Source organism: Hemicordylus capensis, chromosome 4 (genome assembly GCF_027244095.1).
Source record: "Hemicordylus capensis ecotype Gifberg chromosome 4, rHemCap1.1.pri, whole genome shotgun sequence".
NCBI classification, from domain to species: domain Eukaryota; kingdom Metazoa; phylum Chordata; class Lepidosauria; order Squamata; family Cordylidae; genus Hemicordylus; species Hemicordylus capensis.
This window is the reverse complement of record NC_069660.1, coordinates 20939156-20953308: the sequence shown is the minus strand read 5'-3', so window position 1 is coordinate 20953308 and position 14153 is coordinate 20939156. Positions and strand designations below refer to the sequence as shown.

The window sequence follows — 14153 nt, the reverse complement described above, 5'->3', positions numbered from 1 at the left end:
TATTTGCACAAAAACATGGAGTTCTGGTGACACTAGGAACTGGGCAGCTTGCTTGTTCCCCAACAAAGATCACATATGCCAGACAGAGGAGCAATACCTGAATTTAGGTTGAAAAGACAGCCCCTGAAATTGTGGAGTGGTGCTGCTCTACTTTTTGTGCAAGTTTGTCAGGGAAGGGGGGCCCAACCCCTTCCCCTTGGGTGCAAGCATGCAGTCTTGGCCATTCATCATGAGCAGCACTGTCCTGGGTTAAACCAGGATTATGTTGGGACAGGATCAAGTCCCCTTCTCCCAAGGACCACTCTCTCATGAGAGTGACAGGCCATATAGACATGCATGAAGGCTGGAGGGCTGTTGCTACCCGGCCTGGTTGCTAGATCAGGTTGCAAGCCCCATTGATGTGCCCCCCTGCTACACCTTTCTCGATCCTGACAACTGGTGGACTGCAGGAGTCAAAGTGCTCCCCCCTGCAGTCTGGTCGCTTCATAGCACATATGCAGGTTTTTCTGTGCCCACCATGGCCACACAGCTTGGCAGGGATTGCTGAAAACAGCAGCTGCTCTCAGCCAGGATTCCCCATGGTGGCTGATCTACATATGCCGCAATGCCAGTCCCAGTTCAGGAATTTTGGATGTGCATTAGGAGACAAGAGACATCATTGCAGACGTATGCTGGATAATTGAGAAAGCCAAAGACTGCCAAAAAAGAAGTCCATATATGCTTTATGGACTACAGAAAAGCCTTTGATTGCACCGACCATGTCAAGTTGTGGAATGTCCTTAGGAAAATGGGCGTCTCAGAACACCTCATTGTTCTCATGCAAAACCTATACACAGGACAGGAAACCACAGTCCAGACGGAACATGGTGAAACAGACTGGTTCCAGATCAGCAAACGCATAAGACAAGGCTGTATACTTTCTCCTTTTTTATTCAATGTATATGCTGAACATATACTGAGAGAAGCTGGATTGGAAGACGATGAGTGTGGTTTTAAAGTTGGAGGAAGAAACATCAATAACCTGCGCTATGCTGATGACACAACTCTGATAGCTGAGAATGAGGATGATCTGCAAGCTCTAGTAATGAAAGTCAAGGAGCACAGTGAAAAAAATGGGACTACAACTAAATGTAAAGAGGACTAAACTGATGACAAGGGCAACCAGCCTCAGAATTGGTAATGAAGACACTGAAGTGGTGGATAGCTTCTGCCTTTTAGGAACGACCATCAACAGTAAAGGATCCAGCAGTCAAAGAAATATGCTGGAGACTAGCATTTGGTAGGGTTGCAATGAAGGCCTTGGAAAGGATATTTTCTTTGATGCCGTGACATGTCTGTACCTACAAAGATTAGAATCATTTGGACAATGGTTTTTCCCGTGACACTCTATGGATGCGAAAGCTGGACTTTGAAGAAGCAAGATAGAAAAAGTATTGATACTTTTGAACTTTGGTGCTGAAGACTTATGAGGATACCATGGATAGCTGGGAAAATAATCAAATGGATCATAGAATAAATCAATCCAGAATTCTCACTCGAAGCACAAATGACCAGGCTCAGCTCCCTTGAGAAGTCTATAATGGTGGGAAAAGTTGAAGGAAAGAGAAGAAGACGACTAGCAGCAAGGTGGATGGACTCGATTACAACAGCAGTGAATGCACCACTGAGAGACCTTAAAGGCCATGTTGAAGACAGATCATCTTGGAGAGAATCTCTGTGGTTGCTAAGAGTTGACACCGACTTGACAGCACTTAATCAATCAATCAATTAGGAGACATCCCCGATGTCACCCAACTCTGGAAACCTGGGAGTGCCCGGACAAATGGAGCAACCTGGACTCCTTGGGAGTCTGTAAAGGCTGAGTGGAGAGGGGAAGGCACATAATGTGAGTTTTGTTGTAGGACAGAGATATGTTGGGGGTCCTATAGTTGGATGGGCTATCCCATGAGAGCACAGTCTGATGGAGACCCAAAGCTCATGGAGCCTCTGGTGCTCCCCAGTGGACTGGCCCTCTCATGAGAGGGCTAATCCTCAGCTAGCAAGCCAGCATGGGGGCAGGAATGAGTTGGGGCTACGTGGACTGCTTGGCCCAGATCCAAGAGCATCCTTTGTCATGCTGGACAAAACCCCAGGATTCTTTGCGTCCCCTCATATACATATTCCCTCCTAAGAAGTCATTATGATCCCTTCCTTGGGTAACAGAAAACAAGTGCCCTTAGCCATCCCTCGATAGCAGAAGTTCATTTATTTATTTACTAGCTGGGCCAGGCTCAGATCATCTGCACCTCTAGTTCTCCCCACCTGGCCACCTGCCCCCACTACCGTTTCCTTCCTCCCCCCACCTGCCTGCCACTGCCATTTTCTCCTGCCTGCCTACACCTTCTTTCCCCTCCAGTCCCGCCCACCCCTGCCTTCTCCTCCATCCCAGCTTCCAGCGCCTGCCGGCGCCATTGTTTTGGGGCTCTTGGTTTCCTAGGGTAGGGAGAAGGAAGGCTAGAGCGTAGTGGCTGGCCGGTATGGGCGGGTCTAATCGTGTTGAGCAATAATGGATGACTACACAAAAATAGAGAAGATTGGTGAAGGAACTTATGGTGTTGGCAATAACCGGCCAAGTGGTTGCCATGAAGAAGATCCGGTTAGAAAGTGATGAAGATGGAGTTCCCAGCACTGCAATCAGAGAGGTTTCCTTATTAAAAGAGCTGCATCATCCTAATATAGTCTGTCTCCAGGATGTGCTGATTCAAGATTCAAGGCTTTACCTTATCTTTGAATTTATTTCTATGGATCTCAAGAAATACCTGGATTCAATCCCATCTGGACAGTATTTAGACCATATGCTTGTTAAGAGTTACCTGTACCAAATTTTGCAAGGTATCGTCTTCTGTCATTCAAGAAGAGTTTTGCACCGAGACTTGAAACCTCAGAACTTGCTAATCGACAACAATGGAGTAATTAAGCTGGCTGACTTTGGGTTGACCCGAGCTTTTGGCATCCCTGTGCGTGTCCACACCTTGGTGGACCAGGAATAAGAAGGGGCTCCTCTGCTCAGAAACCGGAGGTTCCCAGACTGAGGTTGGACGATCGCCTGCAGTGTGATTCTTGGATTCAGTAGTTAACCTTGGGTTCATCAACCCATGGTTTCATGCTATGTCCGAAGGCGGCCAAAAAGTGCTTTCATAGATCATCCAACTAACATGAGTCGTGATGATGAACCTTTGATCACACCCTTTAAATATGGCGTAAATAACTGAGATTAACTGGCTGATAACCAGATTAATCTACCCACCCCCCTTAAATTCAGAGGGACCAACTTCTAAGTTCACAGAAAAAAATAAGGCTTAGAAAGTATGACATTTGAAAACATGATATATATGGGAGTTCTTTTCATTTGCCTCTTGATTCCTCTGAGACCATGTACACTCCATGGATAGTACATTGACCGTCCCTGCAGAAGATACGAAAGTAACAAGGATATGTGCCTGGAATAGGAAATTATTTTGCTTCCTGCTATAAACCTAATAGTTGCTTGTTGCAGATCATCCTTCCAAAAGACTGCTCATAGGGGATACATAAAATGCTAGAGCAGGTAGGCAGGTATAATTCAAAATAAGTCATGGAGACTTCATGAATGACTTTTATTGCTATTTACTACTCAGATGATTCCTCTATTCAGGATTTGGGTTATAATGGGATGTGCAGATGCAGAGACATTTCTGTTTCCTCTGGCCAATTGATTCAAAAGAGGAGTAACAGACCCTGTGTCTTGAATGGGAAATGTTATTCTTTCTTGTGCGCGCTCTCGTTCTCTCAGCATATGTTAAATTACTAGTTTTATTAGGAGATTTGGGGTGAGACTGATACACAAATTGGATCAAAAAGGATGAGAGCGGATGGACTTAAGAGGAAGGGGTCTTAATCAATATTTAAAGAACAGAGACACAGAGAGTTTTTTTAAAATATCAATTTTTAAAAATCTATTTTATAAGCCCTATTCAGACATTATGTTCTACCTGACTTTCCCCCTCTATTTTTCGTTATATCCCTGCCTGTAATCCTGGTTCCCTCACTCTATCATCCCACCTCACTTTCAATGTATCCTGTTCTTTTAAACAACTCCACCTTTACTCCCTTACTGCCTCCGAAGCCTGGAACTCCCTCCAGAAATACATTGACATGGAATTACCGCTCTGTCTCCTTTCAAATCCTTCTTCAAGGATCATTCATCCTTTCCATGAAGCCTTTGGCTGAACTTCATAGACTCCTCCAGACTTCTGCTGCATTTGCTCACATCCATCCTTAGCTACTTTGCACCTACCTTAGCTCCCCCCTCCTTTCTGTTCCCCCTGCTGTCAGTAGTAAGCTTCTTGGGGCAGGGGCTTATCTATTTCCATTTTCGGCTTGACTTACTTTGTAAAGTTCCAATCAGTGATAGTATATAAGAAGAAGAAGATTCCATGTGCATTTGAATGCCCAGTTTGTTAACTTGGGGAATGGAAGACACAGATGGGGAAATAATTTTTGTGACTCTCTGAAAAGAAACCTAAATGTAGTCTCTAAGTTCCAATTCAATTGTCTTCTCATCTCAAGCCACATTTTATACATCTGGAATCAACATTTCCCCCAGATGTGGGCTGGAGAACAATCACCCACAATGATGGTTCAGATTCTCTGCCTTTCCCATTTAAGAAAGATACAGCTGTTATTTGGTATTTGATGTATTTGTGAAAATTCACCAGGTATAGAATTAAGAAGTTCCAAGGACATCAACAAAGCTGGAGGAAACACTACTTATTTGCAAGGACTACTGTGAAGTTTATGAGAGTGCCTGCTTTGTCTGATTTGAGCCTGTTACTTGCCTGATGGTTTCAAATGGCAGCTCCTGCACACTTTCCAATTTGGATCTTTTAGTGAAATGAGAAAGAAAATGAAAGGTGCTATTTATAATAAGTCTTGGCAGGGAATTGCAAGAGACACCACATCTCAAATGGGTTTGCCCTGCAATGTTCTAAGTGAACAGAAATATTACAAGAGTGAGGGGAAGACAGCTGAAACTACCGGCACAGTATGGCTGCAGTGAATTCAGGATGCATGAAAGAAACGTGGTCAGGGGCAAAGGGAACAGATATACAAAGCAAGGATTTTGTTGCCAGGTACAAAGCCATTAAAAGATGTCCTGTGCAGAATTTAGGGGATGAATTCACACATAACATTTTTATCCCTAGGGTAGGTAAATATTTTAAGTCTATGCATGGGTGGTGCATTACATAATAGAAATTTGAAAGACAGCTCCTTGGCATTTCAGAATGTGATTTTTTTTTTTTTTTTTGGCACATCCTGATAAATGTGCCTTTTGCTCTTCTTTTGAACATATATATATATCTAAAAGATGTGCAACATCAGCTGACAAAAATGATTTGTCCCATACTAGAAAGTAATGGACACCTGAAGCTTCCATTTCCTGAGCCCAACCATAGCCCAGGGGAATTGCATCTTGAAGGACCCTATTTCAATTCCTGGCATCTCTGGGTAGAGTGAGGGAATATCCTTCTGAAACCCTGGAGACCTATGGCCAGTCAAAATAGACAATATTGAACTAGATGAGCCAATGGTCTAACTCCAACTCCTTGAGAGGTGGTCACATGACCAGCCAAAGGTCAGTGAGAAGTCTGGGAGAGGGAACTAGTACAGCATGTCATCTGAACAACCAGCCAGCCCAACTTGTTAACGACTTCAGCCCAAGTTTCGTAACCAATGACTGGAATTGTCTGGACAAGGTTGGCAACCAGACTATTTGACTGGTTGCCAACAGGACTTGGACCAGTTCAGACGACATGTCACATGGCAGGATGCCTGTTATGGCAACCACCAATTTCCTCTCCCAGGCTTCTTACTTACTTTTGTGTGAACCTGCCCTATGTAAGGCAGCTTCTTAGGTAACCTTCAAACTCAGTATTGCCTGTACTGACCGGCAGAAGCTCCCCATGCTTCCAGGCAGAGTCTTTTCCTAGCCCTACCTGGAGGTACCAGATCTGCAAAGCATGCCCTACTCCTGAGCTACAGTCCATCGATAATCTATATCCCCCATGCCATCCTTGAGGTTAGTCTGTCTGCATGCAAATAGCCAAGGACAGAAAATCAGAGGATTCAGCCAGCCACAGCTAAGTGATCATTGGGAGCTTGGGAAAGGATTTCCCATTGTAGACTTCCTCTGAGCCCACTCCAAAGGTTGGGGAAGAAGGGGAAAGCAAGGAGGAGCAGGTCGCTAAAGGAAGGGGGCCAACATGGCCCAGGATGTGGGCCATAGTGCAGTGGCAGAGCAACCACTGAGCATGAAGAAGGTCCAGGTTCAATTCCCAGCATCTCCAGGTAAGGAGAGGTGGTCTTGTGGTAGCAAGCATGACTTGTCCCCTTAGCTAAGCAGGGTCCACCCTGGTTGCATATGAAAGGGAGAATAGAAGCATGAGCACTGTGAGATATTCCCCTCAGGGGATGGAGCCACTCTGGGAAGAGCGTCTAGGAGCCTATATGCTCTTCCCAGAGCGGCTCCATCCACTGAGGGGAACCCCTCCCTGGCAGCATCTCCAAGATAGGGCTGAGAGAGACTCCTGCCTGCAACCTTCGAGAAGCCAATGCCAGTCTGTGAAGACAATACTGAGCTATATGGACCAGTGGTCTGACTCAGTATAAGGTAGCTTCCTATGTTCTTTTTATGAGTAGTTAAGACAGGGGCCTCTGCCTTTAGATCTGAATTATCTCAATATGCCTATGCAAGTGCTGGGAAGTAAACTTGCTTTTAACTATACTAATGACAACTTGTCAAAACATCTGCTCTTCTCTAGCTCATTTGAAAAGTTCTGTAGGCAATTTAATAAAATAAACAGCGTCAGGGTTTGGGGATTTTTTTTGCATAGATTTATTTTGGCTGGCGGAAATAGGCAGCCGAACTCAATTGTGCATTGGGTTTTTGTCATTTTCAAATCCTCTTGCCCGTATTCTGATGTAAAGAAGAATCTCACTCCTTGGATCTCTAGAGGTTTTCTAATTGCACTACTGGTTGCTGAAGCAAGGAAAAAAGTCATTTGGCAAAATGGCCTTTCTGGGCTTCCTCAGCCCTATTTCATTTTTACGACTTCCAAGTCCTGTTTGCTGAGTTTTCAAGGCAAACGCTTTGTTTACTCTCTGCCAGGACAGATGTTTGCTTAACGCAGCACCTTCTGCTTCCATCCCTCCATTCAGGAAAAATGTGCTGTGCACGGTACTTTCATTTCTGTTTACATTGCTTCTTTTACACTAGCCAGGACTAGGTACTGGGCAGGCAAGGGTGCTATTTAGAAAGAGCAATGGCATAGCCAATATTGGACAAGGGGGGGCAAGTGTCCCTGGGCCACCAGGGTCGGGTGGCACCATGGCACCCACTCACCCTTCCCAGGGCCCCTCTTCATCCTCTTTCTGCTCCTAGCCAGCAAATGAAGCACTCACTGGCTGGGAGTGTGAGGCACAGCCTCTCACCTGCTCATTCCCAGCCAGAGAACGAAGGGCTGGCTGGGTGCTTTCTCTCCCTTGGCTCCAGAAGTCCCGTCCCAACCCGTCATTCACCAGCTTGAAAGGAGTAGGACCATGCAGTTCCCTTCTGGGTACTGACCCTGCCTCCTATATCGATGTAGGGGGTGTGGCCAGCACCTGGAAGGCGGGGCACACAGTCCCTCTGCCACTCCTTCCCAGCCACCCCTTTGTTGGCTAATTGTGTGCCAGACCTTTCTCTCTCTCTCTTTGCCTCCTCACACAAACATAGCCATAACCATCAGCAGGGTGAGCGATGCTCCAGGACAGGACTTCGGGACCCGCATTCGGCTCTGCACACAATTACAGTGGCTTTTTTAAATAAGAGGGCTGGTGTGTTCAGTAAATACATGGGAAGGGACTGAGATCACACACATGACCCCAGCTCCAGATATCTGTGCTGTGCATTCAATAGACTGGGGCTGGCATCAGGGGTTAGCCATGTGGAGCTGCGGCTTTGGGGTGGGAGGTGGGTCTATTCAGGTTAGAAGGCCTGCCCAGTTGACCTCTGAATCCCCATTACCTCTATCTATGCAGTGGCATCTCAGTAGATGGAAGAAAAAAGTCGTGGCTGAGTACCATCTCTCTCTCTCTCTCTCTCTCTCTCTCTCTCTCTCTCTCTCTCTCTCTCTCTCTCTCTCCAAGACTGGCCTTTTAAATCTTGTTGAAAATTTCTTCCCCTCCCACTTAAATCTGAAATAGCACCCCAAAATCAAGAAAATCCAAATTGTGGCTTCTGTTCATTATTTGTTCAAGAAGCAGAACATGTCTTTAATGGCAAGAGTTTGTTGGACGTTGGCCATGTTTCTGTCTACTTTATAAATAGCAAACAACAGCAGTATGAATACTAACACTGCCCGGGGCAAGCACACAACATTCAGTAATTGGAGGTTTTACATTCCAGGTCTAAAACTGGCCTGACTTTAAGGTTCATGGGATCTTGTGTTAAGGGGAAGAAGGCTTGGGAATGTAGGAAGCTGCCTTATACCGTGTCAGATCATTGGATCACCTAGCTCAGTATTTTCCACACCTGGAGTGTCCAACTGAGGCCCTCCATCTGTTTTTGGCCTACCATCATCCCGGGCTACTGGCCACTGTGGTTGGGTATAATGGGAGTTGTACCCTGCTAACTGGGCAAAGAGGCATAAGAACATAAGAACATAAGCCCAAGGCCCATCTAGTCCAGCATCCTGTTTCGCACAGTGGCCCACCAGATGCTGCTGGAAGCCACAGGCAGTAGTTGAGGGCATGCCCTCTCTCCTGCTGTTACTCCCCTGCAACTGGTACTCAGAGGCATCCTGCCTTTGAGGCCGGAGGTGGCCTATAGCCCTCTGACTAGTAGCCGTTGATAGACTTCTCCTCTACGAAGTTATCCAAACCCTTCTTAAAGCCAGGTTGTTGGCTGTCACCACATCTGGTGGCAGAGAATTCCACAAGTTGATTATGTCACCTTTAAAAAGTGGTGGTTCTCTTTATTTAGCAGGGGGAGACCAACTGGCCCTATCTACCCACAGCACAACATCCCTCCAGTGACTGTTGCTGATGTCTATCTTATTTTCTTTTCAGCTTGTGAGCCCTTTGGGGACAGGGACCCATCTTATTTACTTATTATATCTCTATGTAAACCACTTTGGAAACTTTTGTTGAAAAGTGGCATATAAATATTTGTTGTAGCAGTAGTTGTAGTTGTAGGCTAAAAACAGCTGGAGGGCCACAGCTGGATTGCCGTGGTCTACACTGACTGGCACCAGCTCTCTAAGGTTTTGGGCAAGTCTTTCCCAGCCCTACCTGGAAATGCTGCCAGGGATTGGACTTGGGACCTTGTGCATGCGAAGCAGATACTTCATTCATTCATTCATTCATTCATTCATTCATTCATTTATATACTGATCAAAACGCACATCTCTGGACAGCTTACAACAAGCCTCTGGGCGGTTTACCACAACTTTGATCACTGAGCTACAACCCCATCCCCTAAGAGGAATATCTTACAGAGCTCACATGTAGTCACCCATCCAAAATGCAAACCCAGACGAATCCTTCTTAGCAAAGGGGAGACTTCATACTCACTACCACAAGACTACCACAAGAGTTTGAACCAAACTCAAACTCCTTTGCTGGCCCGCCCCCTCTCCCTCCCTCCTGCGGCACGTGTGAGGCAGCGGTGCCATGGTGGCCCCTGCGCAGCCCTGGAGCCCGGAGGAGCTGTGCAGTGACACCCTGGCCAGGCGGGAGATCGTCCGCTTCCTGCAGGAGGAGGCAGCGCACCAGGTGGGGCGGCGGGGCTAGTGGGGGCATGGCGGGGATTGGTCTACGGGAGGAGGAGCCCTCCCCACATACTTCTCCTCACAGGTTCGGCAGGAGATGTGTTTCCCCACTGCAGACCTTAATTCGATTTGAAAAAGCAAAGAGGGGCTGCCGTGTTGTGAGGAGCTGGTCTTGTGGTAGCAACTAGGCAGCATGAATGGCCCCCTTGCTAAGCAGGGTCTGCCTTGGTTTGCATTTGGATGGGAGTCCCCATGTGATGTGAGCACTGTCAGATATTCCCCTTAAGAGGTGAAAGGGGCTGCTCTGGGAAGAGCACCTGCATGCCTACATGCAGAAGGTCTGAAGTTCCCTCCCCGGCAGCATCTCCAAAATAGGGCTGAGAGAGATTCCTGCCTGCAACCTTGGAGAAGCCACTGCTAGTCTGTGTAGACAATACTGAGCTAGATAGACCAGTTGTCTGACTCAGTATATGGCAGCTTCCTATGTTCCTAAACTGAACCGTCCGCTCCACGGGCTGATTCAGTTGGTGCCTAGAACCAGTTCAAACCAGTTCAAACCAGTTTGACTGGGTTCTAGTGCATGCAGAAGAGAATCCTGTAATGATTCACCTTTACATGCATTGGGAGAACCCTATGGGGTTGAAAAAGGGCAGGCGGGGTGGGCAGGAGGTTACCTTATGCTCTGCAGTGGTGCTGCAAGTCCTCAATGGTGCTCCTCTGATCACTCCAGGCTGGCAGGGGCCCAGCCTGGGGCCATTAGAGTGACTTCTTCACATGTGTGGAGGCCATTTGCATCACCATGCAAATTTGTGTGGCCTACAAATGGCCTACATGCATGCACGGAGGTCACTCTAATGGCCTCTGTGCTTGTGCAGAGGCCTGAACCAGGCCCCCGCCAGCCTGGAGTGATGGGGGGAGCACTGGCAGGGCCTGGGGGATCCACAATTGGTCTGCTGTTGCAAGGAGCCATGCTGCAGCGCGTGAGGTAACCACCCACCCACCCTTTTTCAACCCCATAAGTTCCCCCGATGCTTGTAAAGAGCTCCTTGGAGGAAGAGCGGAATGAAGAACTCCTTGGAGGAAGAGCGGGATGAAGAGCTCCTTGGAGGAAGAGCGGGATATAAATGTAGTCGTAATAATAATAATAATAATAATAATAATAATAATAAAGATATAGCAAATGATATAATAATAAAGATATAGCAATGATATAATAATAAAGACATTGCGATATAGCAATGGAGTTTGGACTAGACAAGTGTGCTGCATTAATAATGAACAGTGGAAAAATAAGAAAAACAGAAGGAATAGAACTGCCCAATGGAAGCAAGATCAAGAACATGGAAGAGAAAGAACCTTAAAAATACTTGAGCATTCTCCAGGCTGATAACATCGCACACACTGGAGTGAAAAGAAAAATGGGAAGTGAATACATCAGGAGAGTTAGACAAATCCTAAAGTCCAAACTCAATGGCGGGAACACCATACAAGCCATAAACACCTGGGCTATACCTGTTATCAGATACACTGCAGGAATAATAGACTGGACCCAGGCAGAGCTAGAGACGCTGGATTGTAAGACCAGGAAAATCATGACCATCAATCATGCTCTGTACCCCCGCAGTGATGTAGATAGGCTATACCTCCCTCACAGCTCAGGTGGAAGAGGAATGCTGCAGGTCCATCAAATGGTAGAGGAGGAGAAAAGAAGCCTTGAAGAATATATCAAGGACAGTGAAGAAGACGCAGTTCAAATGGTCAAGAATGATAAACTATTCAACACCGATGAAACAAAGCAGACCTACAAGAAAGAACAAGTCAAGAACCGAGCACAAAAATGGAAAAACAAGCCCCTGCATGGTCAATATTTGCACAATATAAGTGGAAAATCAGACATCCCCAAGACCCCAAGCAATGGCTTAAGAATGGCAACTTGAAGAAAGAAACAGAGGGTTTAATACTGGCTGCACAAGAACAGGCACTAAGAACAAATGCAATAAGAGCAAAAGTCGAAAAATCCACAACAAACAGCAAGTGCCGATGAAACCGTGGACAACCTAATCAGCTGTTGTAAAAAGATAGCACAGACTGACTACAAACAAAGGCATGACAAGGTAGCAGGGATGATACACTGGAACATCTGCAAAAAATACAAGCTACCTGTAGCCAAAGATTGGTGGGACCATAAAATTGAAAAAGTTGAAGAAAATGGAGATGCAAAAATATTATGGGACTTCCGACTACAAACAGACAAACATCTGCCACACAATACACCAGATATAACTGTAGTTGAGAAGAAAGAAAAACAAGTGAAAATAATCGACATAGCAATACCAGGAGATAGCAGAATAGGAGAAAAAGAAATAGAAAAAAATCACCAAATACAAAGATCTACAAATTGAAATTGAAAGGCTGTGGCAGAAAAAGACCAAAATAATCCCAGTGGTCATTGGTGCCCTGGGTGCAGTTCCAAAAGACCTTGAAGAGCACCTCAACACCATAGGGGCCACAGAAATCACCATCAGCCGATTACAAAAAGCAACTTAACTGGGAACAGCCTATATTCTGCGACGATATCTATAACAGCAACAACATTGACAATAAAATTCAGCCATCTCAGGTCCTTGGGAAGGACTCGATGTCTAGATAAAACAAACCCGTCAATAACACCTGTCTGACTGTGTAAACAAGAAATAATAAAGAGGAATTCTTACCAGATTCCCCTTTATAAGCATCTGAATAAGTTGAACCAGGATGACCCGGTTCGATCCGAACTTGGCCCGGTTCAGCTCAAACTCAGACTAGCCCCCCTTTTTGGAGGGCTGATCCAGTCCCTAAATATCATAATGTAAACTGGATTATTATAGTACCATTAAAACTCACGGATAATATGGAATTCTATATGCATAAAATCCGGCTACAAATAATAATGTATCATCAGAACTATGATACAGCCCAGGACTATATGGACATAGAGCATAAAAATATGTTATCTACATGAACCTACTTGTTAAGTGAGACCATCATCAGAGGGCTTTCCCTATATACACCCACCTTCTAAGGTCAGACATGTGATCAGAGAGAGGACCTTTTCTGTGCTGGCAGGCAACATAGGACTCTCTCTCTAGACCCATTTGCCTGTACCATTTTAGTTATCTCCTAGGCACTAGGTGAGGTCTGTTCTGTTTGTTCATGCCTTAAATGGTACTTGAAATCCTTGCCACGGTGTTAGCTATTTTCTCTGTAGACTTCCCCCCCCCTTTTTGCTATTTTTGACTCTTGTTTTTATACCTTTTTTAAAAAATGGGGGAACATTCAGAATAACGCTGCCCTCACATTAGAACATTTTTGTTGGGCAAAGATTTTTGTTGATCAGTAGGGATTGATTCGAATGCCTCTAATGTATCTGAAAATTATGTCCCTGAAGGCTGGGGGACCCTCATACATCAGTTCAGCAGAGGAAAGGGGTGGTGGTGGGAGCAAAAATCATTGCACAAGCAAAACATTCTGATGCAAGGACAACATTAATCTGGCTGCGCCAACTGTTTATCTTCATCTTCATCACCACCACCACCACGATCTATGTTGGCCTCACTTTTGCTTTCAAAAAGCACTCAAAGTACCTTACAAAAGGAAAAATGCACAGCAAAAATCACACAGGACACCATAAAATAAAATTTAGAAATGCCACAATACAATAAGCTAAAGCAGCAGACGTTTAAAAAATTCAATTCTTTCTTAAGCACTCACATATTACAAGCCCTGACAGAATCAAAAAGTATGTAATAAATGCCTGGAAACAAGAAGAAAAGGAGGCTAGGCAGATCTCCAGGGATAATTCTAAAGAGTTGGCGCAGAAGGCACAGTTCCATTATTACTATTTCTATTCTTATATTGGCTGACATACCGTGTCGCCTCCCATGCATGTTTAGCGCACTGTGGGTGCTGCTGCATCTTCCTAATGGATATTGTGAAAGCGCACACTTGTGCAAATGATGAAATTGTGTGAGGGAGTTACATACATGGCCACTGGAAATAATGGCTGTGTGATCACATGGCTCCACTGTACAATTTCAGTATTTGCACAAGCATGCGCTTTCACAGCAACCATTGGAAAGATGCAGAAGTGCCCGCATTGCGCTAGACATGTGTGGGAAGCTGTATGGTATGTCAGCCATCTCTTTCTATATTTCTCTAAGGCGTATCTGTCGCTAATCCCATGTGTGGCAGCTCTCACAAGAGTTCTCGAGCGAGCTGCCAGCAGGGGAGAGGAAAGCGGCAGCGCTGGCCGACAGGCTTGCGGGTGAGGGGGAAAGAAAATGGCAG

General features: G+C 45.6%; 1 pseudogene; it reads left to right on the top strand.

Moving 5' to 3' along the window:
• The first annotated feature begins 2545 nt into the window (after positions 1-2545).
• Positions 2546-3029, top strand: LOC128322329 (cyclin-dependent kinase 1-B-like; annotated as a pseudogene).
• The last annotated feature ends 11124 nt before the right edge of the window (positions 3030-14153 follow it).